Genomic DNA, 15,259 nt, shown 5'->3' on the forward strand with positions numbered 1-15,259 from the left:
ATAGATAGATAGATAGATAGATAGATAGATAGATAGATAGATAGATACTCATCCTATAAGTTCTGGTACTCTAGAAAACCCTAACTAATACATGAGGTTATCATATTTCCTGAGTCTCATATGCTTACCTTAGGCATACCAGAAGGGAATGTTTTAATTCAGAAGAAATTGCTGCAGAACATAAAAAGTGTTGTCAGATAAATTCAAAATATTTGATAAATTCTGAGTTCTCTCATAAATCTGGAATTCAGAGTTGCCTTTTTACCAAACAAGTACACAGCTGGGTTTGATAGAAGTGATAACAACTGGTCATATACAAAACTAAGTTTAAAACAGAAATAAAAGAAAATTGTTAATATTTATCCAAAAGTTCATGAAATGTAATTAAAATAGAGCATAGAGAAGCTCATTTTAAAAAGTATGTACTGCACAGACAGTGTCCAACTTGGATCCACAGAATCCAGGTAAATATGTTATTCATATTGTGGTTCCCCTGAAAGACAAGAGAGGAAACTCAGAGCTGAGTCTGCAAGGTCCAGGTCAACTGATAGACCCTGCATCATGAGAGAGGTAGAGAAAGTCATTAAGGAAGGCACTTAAATGTAACTGACGGCCTTCACATGTATATGTAAACACATGTATGTGCACCTATGTAATCGCGTCCATATACAAATTAACACCACAAATGCACACATTAAATAAATAATACAATCCAAATAAAAGAGAATATGCAAACTCACATTTATTCTTATACTAAAATCTTAATGAAGATATTTTCATGAGAATGTGTGAGATTGTTTGTTCTGAAAACAAACAATAGAAGTAGCATGTTTAAGTTCTTAGTCTGTTTATGAATAAACCTACTGATGATCTTTAGCACTAGGAGCCCAATTAGTATCTGTTTATGTTCCTTTTTTATTTTTAAATTTTTCCCTTCATTGCTTTCTAACTCAGTAGGGAAATAAAAAAATTGTGTCTTTAGGAAGTAATTTCCATTAGCTTTTAAAAAACTTCCCTGAGTAGAAAAGAAAACCTAAATAATTACTCCCTTGCAAAGGCAGCATGGGTGTGAGCATGCTGCTAAATTGGTTTTCAGCATGACTTTCCCATTTTGTAGATGTCAGAACTTGGGTGTCTTAAAAACCATTATTTTGGCTATACAGAGAAACCCTGTCTAGAAAAATTAAAAAAAAATCCCACCTTATTTTATATGGTTTAATAATAAAATGACAAACATATGCTTTGGGCTTGATGGAGATTTGGTTCAATATGATGAGTTCCTTTTGAAATTAATTTATTTTTTTTATTCATTTTGTATCCCAGATACAGCTCCCTCTCTCCTTTCCTCCCAATCCCACTCTTCCTCCCTCTTCTCCCATGCCTCTACCTCAGTCCACTAAAAGGGCAGTTCTCCTCCCCTTTCTTCTGACTCTAGTCTATCAGGTCTCATTAGGACCTGCTGAATTGTCTTCCTCTGTGGCTTGGTAAAGCTAATCCCCACTCAAAGGGAGGTGATCAAAGAGCCAACCACTGAGTTCATGTCGAGATAGCCCTTTTTTCCTTACTAGGGAACCCACTTGGACACTGAGTTGCCATGGGCTACATCTGTCCAGGGATTCTAGGTTATTTCCATGCATGGTCCCTGGGTGCAGTATCAGTCTCAGAAAAGACACCAGGGCACAGATTTTTGGTTCTGTTGATCTCCTAGAGGAGCTTCTGTCTCCTCCAGGTCTTTCTATCTCCCCCTTCTTTCATTAAATTCCCTGCACTCCGTCCAAAATTTGGCTAAGAGTCTCAGTATTTGCTTTAATACCCTGCTGGGTAGAGTCTTTCAGAGGCTCTCTGTGGTAGGATCCTGTCCTGCTCGCGGTTTTCTCCCTCTTCTAATGTCCATCCCATTTGCCTTTATGAACAAAGATTGAACATCTTACACAGGGGCCTCCTTCTTGCTTAGTTTCTTGAGGTGTACAAACAAAAACAGACACATTAAATCTTTTGGAAGAAAAAGTAGGGAAGAACCTTGAACTCATTGGCACAGAAGACAACTTCCTGAGCAAAAACACCAACAGCACTAGGCTCTAAGATTAGTAATTAATAAATGGGACCTCATAAAACTGAAAATCTTCTATAATGCAAAGGACAATGTCAGAACAAAACGGCAGCCTACAGACTGAGAAAGGATCTTCACCAACCTTTTATCTGACAGAAGGCTAATATCCAGATATATAAAGAACTCAAAAAGTTAAACACCAACAAATCAAATAATCCAATTAAAAAATGAGGCACAGAACTAAACAAAGAATTCTCAATAGAAGAATATTGAATAGCAGAGAAAAACTCAAAGAAATGTCAATGTCCCTAATCACCAGGGAAATGCACATCAAAACAACCCAGAGATATCACCTTACACCCATCAGAATGGCTAAGATCAAAAACTCAAGTGACAATACATACTGGGGAGAATGTGAAGAAAGGGGAACCCTCCTCCATTGCTGAAGTGAATCTAAACTTGTACAACCACTTTGGAAATCAATCTGGTACTTACTCAAAAGATTAGGAATGGTGCTTCCTCAGGATCCAGCTATAGCACACTTAGGCATATGTTCAAAATATGCCCAAGTATTCAACAAGGACATTTGCTCAACTATATTTGTAGCAGCTTTATTTGTAATAGCCAGAACCTGGAAACAACCTAGATGCCCCTCAACTGAAGAATGGATACAGAAATTGTGGTACATTTACACGATGGAATACTACTCAGCAATTAAAAAAAGGAAATCATGAAATTTGCAGGCAGATGTTTGGAATATGATAAGTTCTTAACACTGATGTAAATGAGTATGCATTACATATGCATACTGCCATTAACTCAGTGGCAAGCTCTCTGATCACCTCCCTTTTGAGGGGTGCAGCCTGGCCAATCCACAGAGGAAGACATGGCAACCAGTCCTGATAAGACTGTTAGGTGTGGGTCTAATAGAAGGGGAGGAAGACTTCCTTTATCAGTGGACTAGGGGAGGGGCATAGGAGGAGAAGGGGGAAAGAGGAATGGTTTGGGAGGAGACGAGGGAGAGTGCCATAGCTGGGATACAAATACAGAGTTAATAAAATGTAACTAAAATAAAATTAAAATTAAAAATTAAAAAAACTCTAAAAAAATGATTAAAAGGTTGTAGAGAACTTGACATATTTTCTCATTGAAACACTCAAAACAGCATGAGTGGCCCTCAGTCTTTACTCCACAAGATCATGGCCTGGTTATAACATTTGCTATGCCATCACATCTCCATCTTTCACCTACATAGATCACCCTCAGAGTGCCATCTTGAGCGAAGATCAGGAGCATATCAGTAGTACCATGGCCAGAGCTATCTCAGGTGTCACTTGCAACAGGGGTCTTTTGTGGGTGATTCCTGTATCTTTATCTGAACATAGAATGGTCACCTCGCTTTTTTTCTTTAAGGATCTCTGCAGGAGGGAAGATGAAGTTGTGAAACACATTGCTGGCATAAAACGTTATGTTTTCTCTTTTCTGAGAAAAGACCTTGTGCTTACTGCAAAAGCCATGCAAATATTTGCACAGTCTGTGGACAAAAAACAGTTCAAACAACACACACACATACACAGTGCATACAACATGAATGGCAAAAATGTACAAGTGAAAAGTGGAAAAAAGAAGGAAGATAACAGAAAAAGCAGAGCTTTTGGAGGTGAGGAGCAGCATTACATATGTATACTGCAGTATCTTTTCTATACCCTCTCCACATACCTAGACTTATGTTAGCCATGGATGGTCATACAAATGAGGTTTGATTCAACTGCAGGGCCTGGGAGTACAATCAAGAACCTACCCACATAATTTTTATCATATCATATTTGCTAAATTTTCTGGAAAATGCTTTCCTTTATCTTGCCTTATTTTATATACACAGAACCAGACATAGATGAGTGATACATATAGAACTCTTCCTTTCCTTTGATATGTTTTAAATGCTCTGTGAGATTCTAAGCCCCCATGCCTACTTCACTAGAATGTGAACCTTCTACCTGTCTTCAGCATAATTAAAAAATGTGTGCTGTGGTAACTAAGGGACCTTCAGAAGGATTATCAGAAAACACCTTTGTTCTCCTTATACTTCATTTATCAAGTGCAGCCTTTAAAAAAATAATTTTACATCCCAATTATAGCCCCCTACTTCCTCTTCTCCTGATCCTACCCTCTTTCCCTCTTTCCCCTATTCTCCCTTTACTCCCCCTCAGAAAATGTGATCCCCTTCCCCACTACCTACCAATCCCAAAATATTAAGTCCTATGAGGAGTTAGTGAATCCTCTTCTACCATGGTAACCTGGCAAGGCAGCCCTGCCAGGGAGAAGTGATCAAAAAGCATGCAATATAGTCCTTGTCAGGCACAGCCCCTGTTCCCCTTGCTATGTGTAAGGGGCCTACATCCAGACCATACATGATTCTTGGTTGATATTTCAGTCTTTGCAAGTGCCACTGGGCCCGCCCACGTTAGTTGGCTCTGTTGGTCTTCTTGTGGAGATCCTGTTCCCTCTGGTCCTTCTAGCGTTCCTCCTACTTTTCCACAAGGCTCCATGTGCTCCACCCAAAGATTGGTCATGAGTCTCAAAATCTGTTTCAACCCACTGCTTCTTGGAGACTCTCAAAGAAAAGCTGTGCTAGGCTCCCATCTACAGGCAGTGTGAAATTCCACCTAACAAGTCTGAATGCGGTTGCTCTTATCTCAGTCAATATTTAAGAAGTTCAGTATGTCCAGGAGTGTCATCATTTCTGCTGTCTACTCCCCACAGATATTCTCTAGTTATGAATATTCACACTGTCCTTCACACAACTGTGTCTCTTGATTTGTTTCAGAAATACAAATCGTTCTTTTCTTTATAGGGCTTTGTTCTTATATACTTAGCACCTATATGGTTCTCTACCCAAGACTTGCATGAAATCAAGCCAATCAACGTCACACATGGAGTGGGCAGTCCCTCACAAGCTCCCATCTCTAGCAGAGGAACTATTGACAACTGGAGGCTTCTGATGGAGGGAGAGTCAGCATTCATTAAGAGTTGGCTCCTGGTGTCAACCATGCTCCAGTATATGATCGCCCACCATGTGGGAACCAGCATAAATATAACTTGGTAGGATTTTTTAAATAAATAAATACTCAACAGGAATTTGGGAGAATTGGAGAAGATAGATCTAGAAGGTAGACTGGGGAATGTAGACACTAGTTTTTCAAACTAGTGTTTATCTTTATCTTGGGGTGTCTTAAAGCAATACCAGTCTCAGTTGTCAGAATATTCAGAAGTGCAGTAACCAGCAAACCAGCAAGTCAGCAAGCCTGCAAGCACAACAAGCAATCCTCCTCCACCTCTTCCAAGCAGCTGTGCCTTCTTCCTCTGGACTATCATATTTGTACCCCTCAAAGTCCTCAGAATTCTACTAATTTCAGCTGGCAAAGACTATACCCCTACACTAAGCAATAATCAGCTGTGGAAAAATTAAAACTCTACACATAACCATGCTGTGAACAGTGCCTGAAGTATGCTCCCACAACCTGGATGTTCTTCTTCACCACAGGGTGGGAAAAACATCTAAGTCACCATGAACTCAACCCTCTAAAATGGAATTAAAATTAATTTAAAATCAAATTTTTATACCATTAAGTTGTTTTTTCAAGATTATTTTCTTTGAAGCTGTGCAAAAGCAACAAATACAAAATAGACATAGAAAGGGACGATATTACTGTTATGTTTAAGCATTCAGTGCCGGGAAAATATCCAAGGCAAATGTGTAAGCTTTCTTGAATATCACATAATGTAATTCAGCAAATAGAGATTTATTCAAATGTCCAAGACCTGTAGTCTAACCCAAGCTTATGTCAGAAGCATTAACTTTTTAGAACGAACTCTGGGTTTATAAAAATAATTCTAAAATTTTAGACAGAAGCTGATGTTTTTTTTTTTTTCTTTTTAGTTACATTTTGTTAACTCTGTGTCCCAGCTGTATCCCGCTCCCTCATTCCCTCCCCAACCCCACACTCCCTCCCTGGTCTCCTCCCTGCCCCTTTCCAAGTCCACTGATAGAGGAGGACCTCCTCCCCTTTCATCTGACCCTGTTTTATCAGGTATCTTCAGGGCTGGCTGCAAAGTCCTCCTCTGTGGCCTAACAAACCCTCGGCAGAGTGCAGGGAATCATATGAAAGAAGGGAAGTTAGTATGATATGGAAAGGATAGGAGCTCTACAAGGACCAAACATATCTGGGCACAGGGTCTTTTCTGAGACTGACACTCAACCAAGGACCATCTATGGATATAACCTAGAACTTCTGCTCGGATGTGGCCCGTGGTAGCTCAGTAACCAAGTAGTTTTCCAAAGTAAGGGGAACACGGACTATTTCTAACAGGATCTCAAGGGCAGGCTGTTTGACCCCCCCCCCCCCCAGGGGAGAAGCTGATGTTGTGATTCTGGTAGTCATGGAGATTGAACTCAGGTCATCAGATGTGGCAGCAAGTGCCTTTACCCATTGAGTTGTCTCACTGGCTTTCAGATTTTATTCATTACCCTTTTTTAAATTTCAGGAATTTTCAACTAGAAATACTTGCTTGAGAGATTTATAAACAGAGTAGAAGTAAACACTTAGTAGTTAAACAAACTTTAAAGTCCTTTAATTGAACAAACACTTGCTAATGCATAGCTTAATAAGCAAACATATGCTTAATATATCAAATTTCCAATTTTCTGCTTTGGATTGGTAATTACATTTTAAACTGTTTTTGAAGAGTACATAATGGTTATCACATTATGAATAATTTTCCTGTATACACATTATTTTTTGGTATATGTTTCTGTTTTAGTCTAGTAATTTGTTAACTTAGAATGCCAAAGTGAAAAATAACAACTATAATGACAAAATGCAATATAAGATTAATTACTTCTTAGGTCTGGAGATCAGCAGTTTTTATTTAGGTTGTCTGCATGAGGTTTTTTTTTTTTTTTTTTTTTTTTCCTTGAGGCTCAGAAAAGAAATGTTATGATTGTCAAGCTTCTCGTGTTGTTGCCAATCCTTTCCATATTTCCACTGGTAGAAACACTGCTTCCTTCTGTCTCCACTGGTACATTGTCTCTATATAGCTTCTTTCATCATTAGCATCCACCTCTTTGGACTTATGACCTGTCGTCAGCTATATACTCACTTCCCAACACATTTCAAATAATGCCTGTGAAGACTCAGTTTCAAAATAAGCTCATATTCTGACTTCTCAAGAAACACATGAACCATGCATATGTCTATGCAAGACGGGTGAGTCGGCTAATAACTGTGATCATCTTGATCCACCATTCTCCTATGTTCACACCTTTACCACAGACAAAATACTCCCACCTACAACTTACACCTTAACATGTGGCAGTATCAACTCTAAATCCAAGGCTTTCTATAATTTTAACCAAATAGACATCTCAACTTAAAACATGAAGTGAAAGCTTCTGGTTTCTTTGTAAACTCAGTTGTGTCATGTGAAGTTTTTTGTTGTTTTGGTCCTAAGTGTGGGATGTGGGAATGTTTTCCCCAACACACACATACAGCAAAAAGCCCCCTGTGAAAAGGAGCTACCTTTTCCCCTCACACCTACCTTGTGTGAGGGGAAAGTTATCTTCAAGCTGAAAAGCATACTTGTATGAACTCTGAGAAGGGATAAATAGAGGCACATAAACAGTGAGAGACTGCTTTTTGCACACTTTGCAATGACTCGAATTGCTTTGCAGGTTTTCACAGAGGAAATGCTCCAGCTAACTTCTCTTGCTGCTTTGGCGGTTTGCTGCTTCTGTGGACTCCTGCCATTGGGGGGAATCTTGCCATTTCTGCTGAGTGGTACCACTTCTGCTGTTGTAGTTTGCTCTTGCTATTTCTGTGCTTTGCTGCTTTGCTGTTTGAGTGAACTCCTGATATCCTGTCAAATGAGACTGGTATATGCCCAAAGAACACAACAACCATATCCAGCAGGAAGTACCTATAGAGGTTTGCATCCCTTGTCCTTATTAACATGCTTTTTCTCCTAACTAGTGTTGTGGGGTTGAAAATTAAGTATAAGCCTATAAGAACTCCATATAAAGCAGTTATTTTGAAAAATATAAGCCTACAACATTGAAATCAAATATTAATAGAACTCATAAAAAGGCTCATCTTGCAAATAAAGTTCTCTTTAGTCATGGACCCAAGAAATTAAGAAAAAAAAAAAAATAGCTTTTCCTCCTAAAAAGAATATACCATCCAGGATAGGTACCATCAAAGTTAAGTAAAGAATTGTTAAGATATGAAAAGTTCATTAATCCCAGGCAAGTTTAAGGACTAGAATGGTAAACAAGAATAATTACAGGAACATAATCATTGTGGCTTATTGCCCTGTCTTCTTGGATAAGCTTATCAGTTAAACCTCATTTGTAGTCTGTTTCTCCACTTCTGCATTCTTGGTTCTATTTTCTCAGTGTTATTATGTATCCTTGAAGACCTATACCCTAAGCCCATTTCCTGCTTATTCAATATCTGAATACTAATTTAAAGTGAGTGGTATAAATGTCATGGTGTTGAAAACCAGGAGCTAACTTCTCCAAGAAGTTGCAAGATATATATATATATATATATATATATATATATATATATATTATAAAAATATTTTATATATATATATTATGACAAGGTCAACTTAGAGTCTCCTTGACAGTAGGAGAAATGAGTGGTCCAGAGTAAGAGCACGAAGGCCTGTTTTTAAGTAGCAAGCAAGTCATTACAAAAGTGGAATTTTGCAGTCATTTTTATGATCATGGAAAAAGTTCATATTGTCAGTTTATGATCAGATGGTTTCTATCACAGACCATAAAACAATAGAAACAATTTATAACATGTGAATCACAAAATTGCAGAGAAAAAAAGATGAGTATATGAAAAGCTGGCCTTTAGTTGGGGACATGATTAGACAAGAGAAAACACCATAAGAATAATATAGGAATAAATTAGTCTAACATTGACTTAAAAAAAAAAAGAAAAAGAAAAAATGAAGTCAGCTGTGCCTCAACAGTAAACACAACCTTCATTTAATAAAGATAAAGATGATAAAGGTTGAATTTATGCAAGCAAACTTGTCTTACAAGGTGACTTTTTAAAATGTCCAGGAAGCACCTTCCTAACCTGGCCTCTGGTCGTACAACACTAGGCCCCAAAATATATTTCTTCAGAATGAACTGTTGTTTTTGCTGCTGATCTTTATCATGAGTAGAGTGGCTTTAGCTCTTAACAAGAAGAGAAACAGCTCCAGCTGCAGCAGGGAAACACTGGTTATAGCAGCAATAAAATTCTGACACCTGAAGAGCTCCAGAGAACAACCAGCAGCAGATACAGTAATAGCTGTGAAGAACTGAAGTTCAGGGGATGAGGTCTATGCTCATGAAAACAGTTCTAAGAGGCTCCAACCAGGTGGGTGAGGGTCCTCAAACCCCAGGCTCAAAAGCTGCAAAATTAGTTACTGTAAATGCTAAAAGGCTCATTATTTGAGACTGAGAGGCATTAGGCTTGGTTGTATTTAGAGCCACGGGTTGTAACACTTAAGGGTTGCTGTAACTAGTAACTACTGCTTAGTGTTGAGAATTACATTATCTGCCAAGTAAAATCAAAGCTGAGAGCAATAAGCTATCTTAGCAATTGTAAGGGATGAGGCTCCAAATTTATAGCTTATAGCTATAAGATTTAGTATAGACTGCATATTTATTATTTTCTAAAAAAGAAAGTAAAGTAATTTAGATCATATTTTAATGAGCTGATGTACAAAGTGATTAGAATCACACAGAAAATGTTAATGTTGGTTCATTAAAACCTTTTCTGACTAGATTATGGAGCAATGTTTGACTAATTAGAAAGTCACAATACAAACACAGAACAGAATTGCTGCCTCCAGGAAGCTTTGGTTTGTCTAATCTAAAAGCTTTCTTTGGATATGGTACTTACTTACAAGGACTCCATATTTGCTGTATTTCCCACTGTTGGTATAGGGTCTTTGTAAAGTGTCAAAATATTTGTCCATAACCAAATTCTTGCTTACACTCTCCTCACCAGTCCTATCTTCCTTCTTTCTCTTCTTTGTACTTAACTGGCCATTTTAACACAGTGACTTGTCTCCTTACACAAAGCACAGCTGTAATTCTATTCATTGTGATTCTTCTTGCTATGTTGGCCAAAAACTTTACTTTAGTTATGACCTTCTAGGTCAATGCTCCTGGAAGAAAGATGAGATCATTCATGATATCAGGGACCCATCTGTATCTTGTTTTAATTCAATTCAATTCAATTGTACACTATGGAAAATGGCTAAGAAGCTATCTGTCTTTTACTGACCGATGTGTTCATGTGAGCATGGCCACATTATCATTGTATGCATCAAGGACTCAGTTATTGCCTTTCAATGCATCCTGGGATACCGCTGATTCTTGGCACTTTTTACACTGGAGCCTAATACAAGTTCCTGACACATAGCACATTGATGTTATTCAATGTCTGGGTCACTTTGTTATCTGTGTTCTACAGCACAAAGAATGATGTCATGATGACTATGAAAGTAGCCATCTCTACATTGTCTTCTAGTTGAGTAATCTTAGACTTCATCTGTGTCCCTAAGTGGTGTATAGTTCTTATGCTCTGTGTAGGAGCTCACTCTATTATACCAGGAACAAAATTCATTCTCAGAGAACTAAGAGACTATTGCTTTTCCAAAGGAGGTACTCATTTGATTTGGCATCCATCCTAACCATGCATGAGATCACTTTGAGATTTAATTCAATTACATTTGTAGATGTCTGCTAACAAATAAAACTACATTCTAAAGTTTTAGAATGTCATGAGAAATTGTTTTTAGTGATGCCTTGAAACTGACTACACTTAAAGAAATGTAATTCTATGAAATGGGTTTTTTACAATAGAACATTACACAGTAATTCTCTCTTAAAATAATAATGTTCTAAAGTTTAATTAAGTGATTTAATATTTACAATTAAGAGGAAATTAACACTTCCTGTGAGGTTTGTTTGAAATGCTAACGTGTATTTGAAATTCATTTATTATAAAAGGTCTCCATTCCTTAGCAAACCTCCTGACATTAGCACATCTGACACCATGATGAAAGATCTACCTGGCATGTAGATAACAACACCAACCAAAATGAAAACAAAGACCTAATCTATCAAGGCTATCGTTCAGGGAAAGTCTGTAAATGTACCACCTTGCTTTTTGGCTTCTGTAGTTACACTTTTGGCTAACTGTTTTTGCTTACTAGGGTGTATCAACCCAGGATGTGTTTTTTGTGTTTAAAAAGTCTATCCAGAGAAAATCTTGGGAATTCACTCAGGTCCCAAACACCCAGTGTATTTGCCAACTGGCTACTAAAGGATTTTTATTGGCTTGAACATGTGTCCCAGTAGTCACATCTGGTTTAACTGTTTGATCAGCTTTTGAAATTTTTCATCACAAGTAAAGATCTAAAGCAAATAACATCTGATAAAACCTCAGATCTGAGTAGAAGCATTAGAAATGCCTAGGATGTTGTACAGTTTCTGCACACCATTTAAAGGGATAAAAATGGTCAGTACTGAATTTCAGCTTGGCAAGATGTAGATGATAGGCTCCTCAGTATATCCCTGAGGAAGTTTCTAGATCTGGATAATGAAATAGGGAAGGCCCACCTTATGTGTGAATGGGACCATTCCTTGGCTGGGATCTTGAACTGAATAAGGAGAAAACAATTGAGAACAGGCATTCACCTTTCTGCTTCCAGACCGTGAATTCCATGTGACCATCTGACTCAAAATGTGAGACAGAAACATCCCTTTTCTTAGTTTGCTTCTGATCAGGCATCTTGTTGCTATAAAAATTAACTATGTATGTGGTTTGTAGGATTTTAAAATAGTTTTCAGGAGAAATATCGATGAGTATGGAGATGTGGGCTATAAAAATAATCTAGTATGCCATGAACAGAATGCAGTACCGGGGGCTTTGAGAAAAGTAGAAACATGAGACAAACATGGACTTCTCTGAATTAAGGGACTATAATTTTTCACAAACTTTCTAAGTTCTGTATAAAGACTCATATGCATTCATTCTATCAGGGCATTTTATCTTAATTCTTTATTATAATTCATGATCGGCAGCAAAATATAGAAACCACTAGCTTGAGCATACATTCAACAATATAATAGCTTTTTGCCTTAAAACAAATGGTAAAAATAACAAATAACTTATCCCAATTAGTAGCATGGAATTTCACAAAAGATCAAATGTATGAATGATTTCTCTAGAAATGCACCAATTAACATGGAGTTGTCTGGGAAGGTCAGGGTGAGTCCAGAGGCTTTGTTAATCTAGGGAAGGCCCACTCAAGCTGAGCTGCTATCCTGAGCAAGCTTTCAGTGAAAATCCACTGGTTCATGCTGATGTTGTGAACTGGACAAACTATACTTTCTGGAGGGACATGAAAAAGCATTTGTAACACTTATTAAAACTATCCCTCAAGTTTCCATAGGCCAGTCACCTACTCTTTTAAATGGTGTGATTTCTGCTACCATCACCAAAATTCTGGAAAACAGTAAGAGAGACTAATTCTCATTTCCCCACAGTATGTATGTCTGTAAATATGTGTGTGTGTGTATATATATATAACCATTGTGTAAAAAAATGAGAGCTTTCAGAGGCCCTCTGTAGCAGGTTCCGAGGTTGTTTCCTGTTTTCTTCTGGCTTTCAGAGGCCCTCTGTAGCAGGTTCCAAGGTTGTTTCCTATTTTATTTTTCTTCTGTTGTCCATCCTCTTTGCCTTTCAGGATGGGGATTGAACATTTTAGTTAGGGTCCTCTCTTTTGCTTAGTTTGTTTAGATGTACAGATTTTAGTGGGTTTATTCTATATTGTATGTTTATATGAGTGAGTATATACCATGCGTATCTTTTTGCTTCTGGGACAACTCACTCAGGATGATCCTTTCCAGGTCCCACCATTTACCTGCAAATTTCATGATTTCCTTATTTTTCATTGCTGAGTAATACTCCATTGTATAGATGTACCACAGTTTCTGCATCCATTCTTCAGTTGAGGGGCATCTGGGTTGTTTCCAGCTTCTGGCTATTACAAATAAAGCTGCTACAAACATGGTTGAGCAAATGTCCTTTTTGTGTACTTGTGCCTCTTTTGGGTATATGCCTAGGAGTGGTATGGCTGGATCTTGAGGAAGTGCTATTTCTAGTTGTCTGAGAAAGCGCCAGATTGAAAACCTTGAAACCTGCCACAGAGGGCCTCTGAAAGCTTCTGCAGTATAGACTGTCAAAGCAGATGCTGAGCCTGATGGCCAACTGATGGGCAGAGTGAATGGAATTTTATGTAAGAAGTGGGAAATAGTAAGAGCTGGAGGGGACGGGAACTCCACAAGGAGAGCAACAGAACAAGATAATTTGAACACAGGGAACTTCCCAGAAAATCATACTCCAACCAAGGACTATTCGTGGAGATGACCTGGAACCCCTGCACAGGTGTAGCCCATGGCAGTTCAGTGTCCAAGTGGGTTACATAGTAATGGGAAGAGGGACTGCCTCTGACATAATCTGATTGGCCTGCTCTTTGATCACTTCCCCCTGAGGGGGGAGCAGCCTTACCAGGCCACAGTAGAGGACAATGCAGCCACTTTTGATGAGAACTGATAGACTAAGATCAGAAAGAAGAGGAGAACCTCCCCTATCAGTGGACTTGGGGAGTGGCATGCATGCAGAAAGGGGAGGGAGGGTGGGATCAGGAGGGGAGGAGGGAGGGGCTCATGGGGGGATACAAAATGAATAAAGTGTAATTAATAAAAAATTAAAAAAAATAATCAGAAAAAAAATGAGAGCATGTTTTTAATGCTGCTTGAATCTGGTGTCTCCTAAACATTCATTCATTTTGAAACAAGATCTAACTTGGAATCACTGGCTGACTGTAACTCACTCTGCAGACAAGGCTGACTTCTGATTTGTGAGAATTCTTCTGCCTGGAAACTTCAAGAGTTCTGGGACTATGAGTGTGAGCCACCACACACAAGTAAGACTGCAAACTGAATTAACCCAAAGACTTTTTTGTTTATAATCATGTTCAGGTTATTATAGTTATCAATATCTATGAGCTATATAATTACATTTACTGAAAACTTGCCTTTTTGGACATAGATGGAACAGGACAGTTTCATTAGCTGCAAGTTCTACTGACAGTACTGTTTAGTAGTTTAATGTAAATTGTCTTATGAGTTTGTATGTGTGTGTGCATGTGTGTATGTGCCTTGTATGTATGCATGTGTACATGTATGTGTATGTGCAATGTGCGTATGTATGTGTGCATATTTATCTGTGTACATATATGTGCAGGTATGTGCATTTGTGTGCATGTGTTTGTGTGTTTATGTGAGTACATGTATTTGAATGTGTGTATGTGCATATGCATATGTTTGTGTTTGTGGGCATATCTTTGGAAAAATGTTTATATTATGTTAATTGATATGGGAACATTCAGACTGAAAGTAGGATTCAGCACACTAAAATGTCAATTCTTAGACGTATAAGAACAGAGAAAGCTATCTGAGCACCAAGCTTGCATGTGTTCTGCTCTCTGCTCTTGGTTGTGGATGTGATTATTTTTCTCAAGTTTCTACTGTCTTTATTTCTCTATAATGGTAGGCTGTGGCATGGCATTGTGAGGTTAAAAAGAGCCTTCATCTCCTCATTTGATTTTTTTTTTTTTTTTTTTTTTTTTTGCCATGGTGTTTACTGAAGACAAGGAAATGAGACCAGGTTACCTTCTTCACTCCTGCCACATGTGTTGGTTGGTACCTAAGTGAAGGCAAGTCAGTCACAGTTTGAGCTTCTTGGAGAGAAATGCAGCTGTGTTAGGCACTGTCATTCTGGCTTTAGCTTGGCCTTTCTGAAATTCATATTTGAGTCCAAACTATTTGATAATACAATCTGCCTAATATATGAGTGCTATGTAACATGCTACATTTTGTAATAAGAATGTAATCTACATTAGCACAGATATACACAGGATATTCAGTTATATTATAAATGCTGAAACTAATTTAGTTTTCTCAACAATCCATGTAAGAAGCTCTATCATATTATGGAAAAGCTACTCAATTTCCCTGTATTTAGAGATTAATGAAGACAATACAACACTTAAGTAACACAAGAACTCAGG

This window comes from Psammomys obesus, unplaced genomic scaffold, assembly GCF_907164565.1.
Source record: "Psammomys obesus unplaced genomic scaffold, mPsaObe1.curated_primary_1811, whole genome shotgun sequence".
Lineage (NCBI taxonomy): Eukaryota > Metazoa > Chordata > Mammalia > Rodentia > Muridae > Psammomys > Psammomys obesus.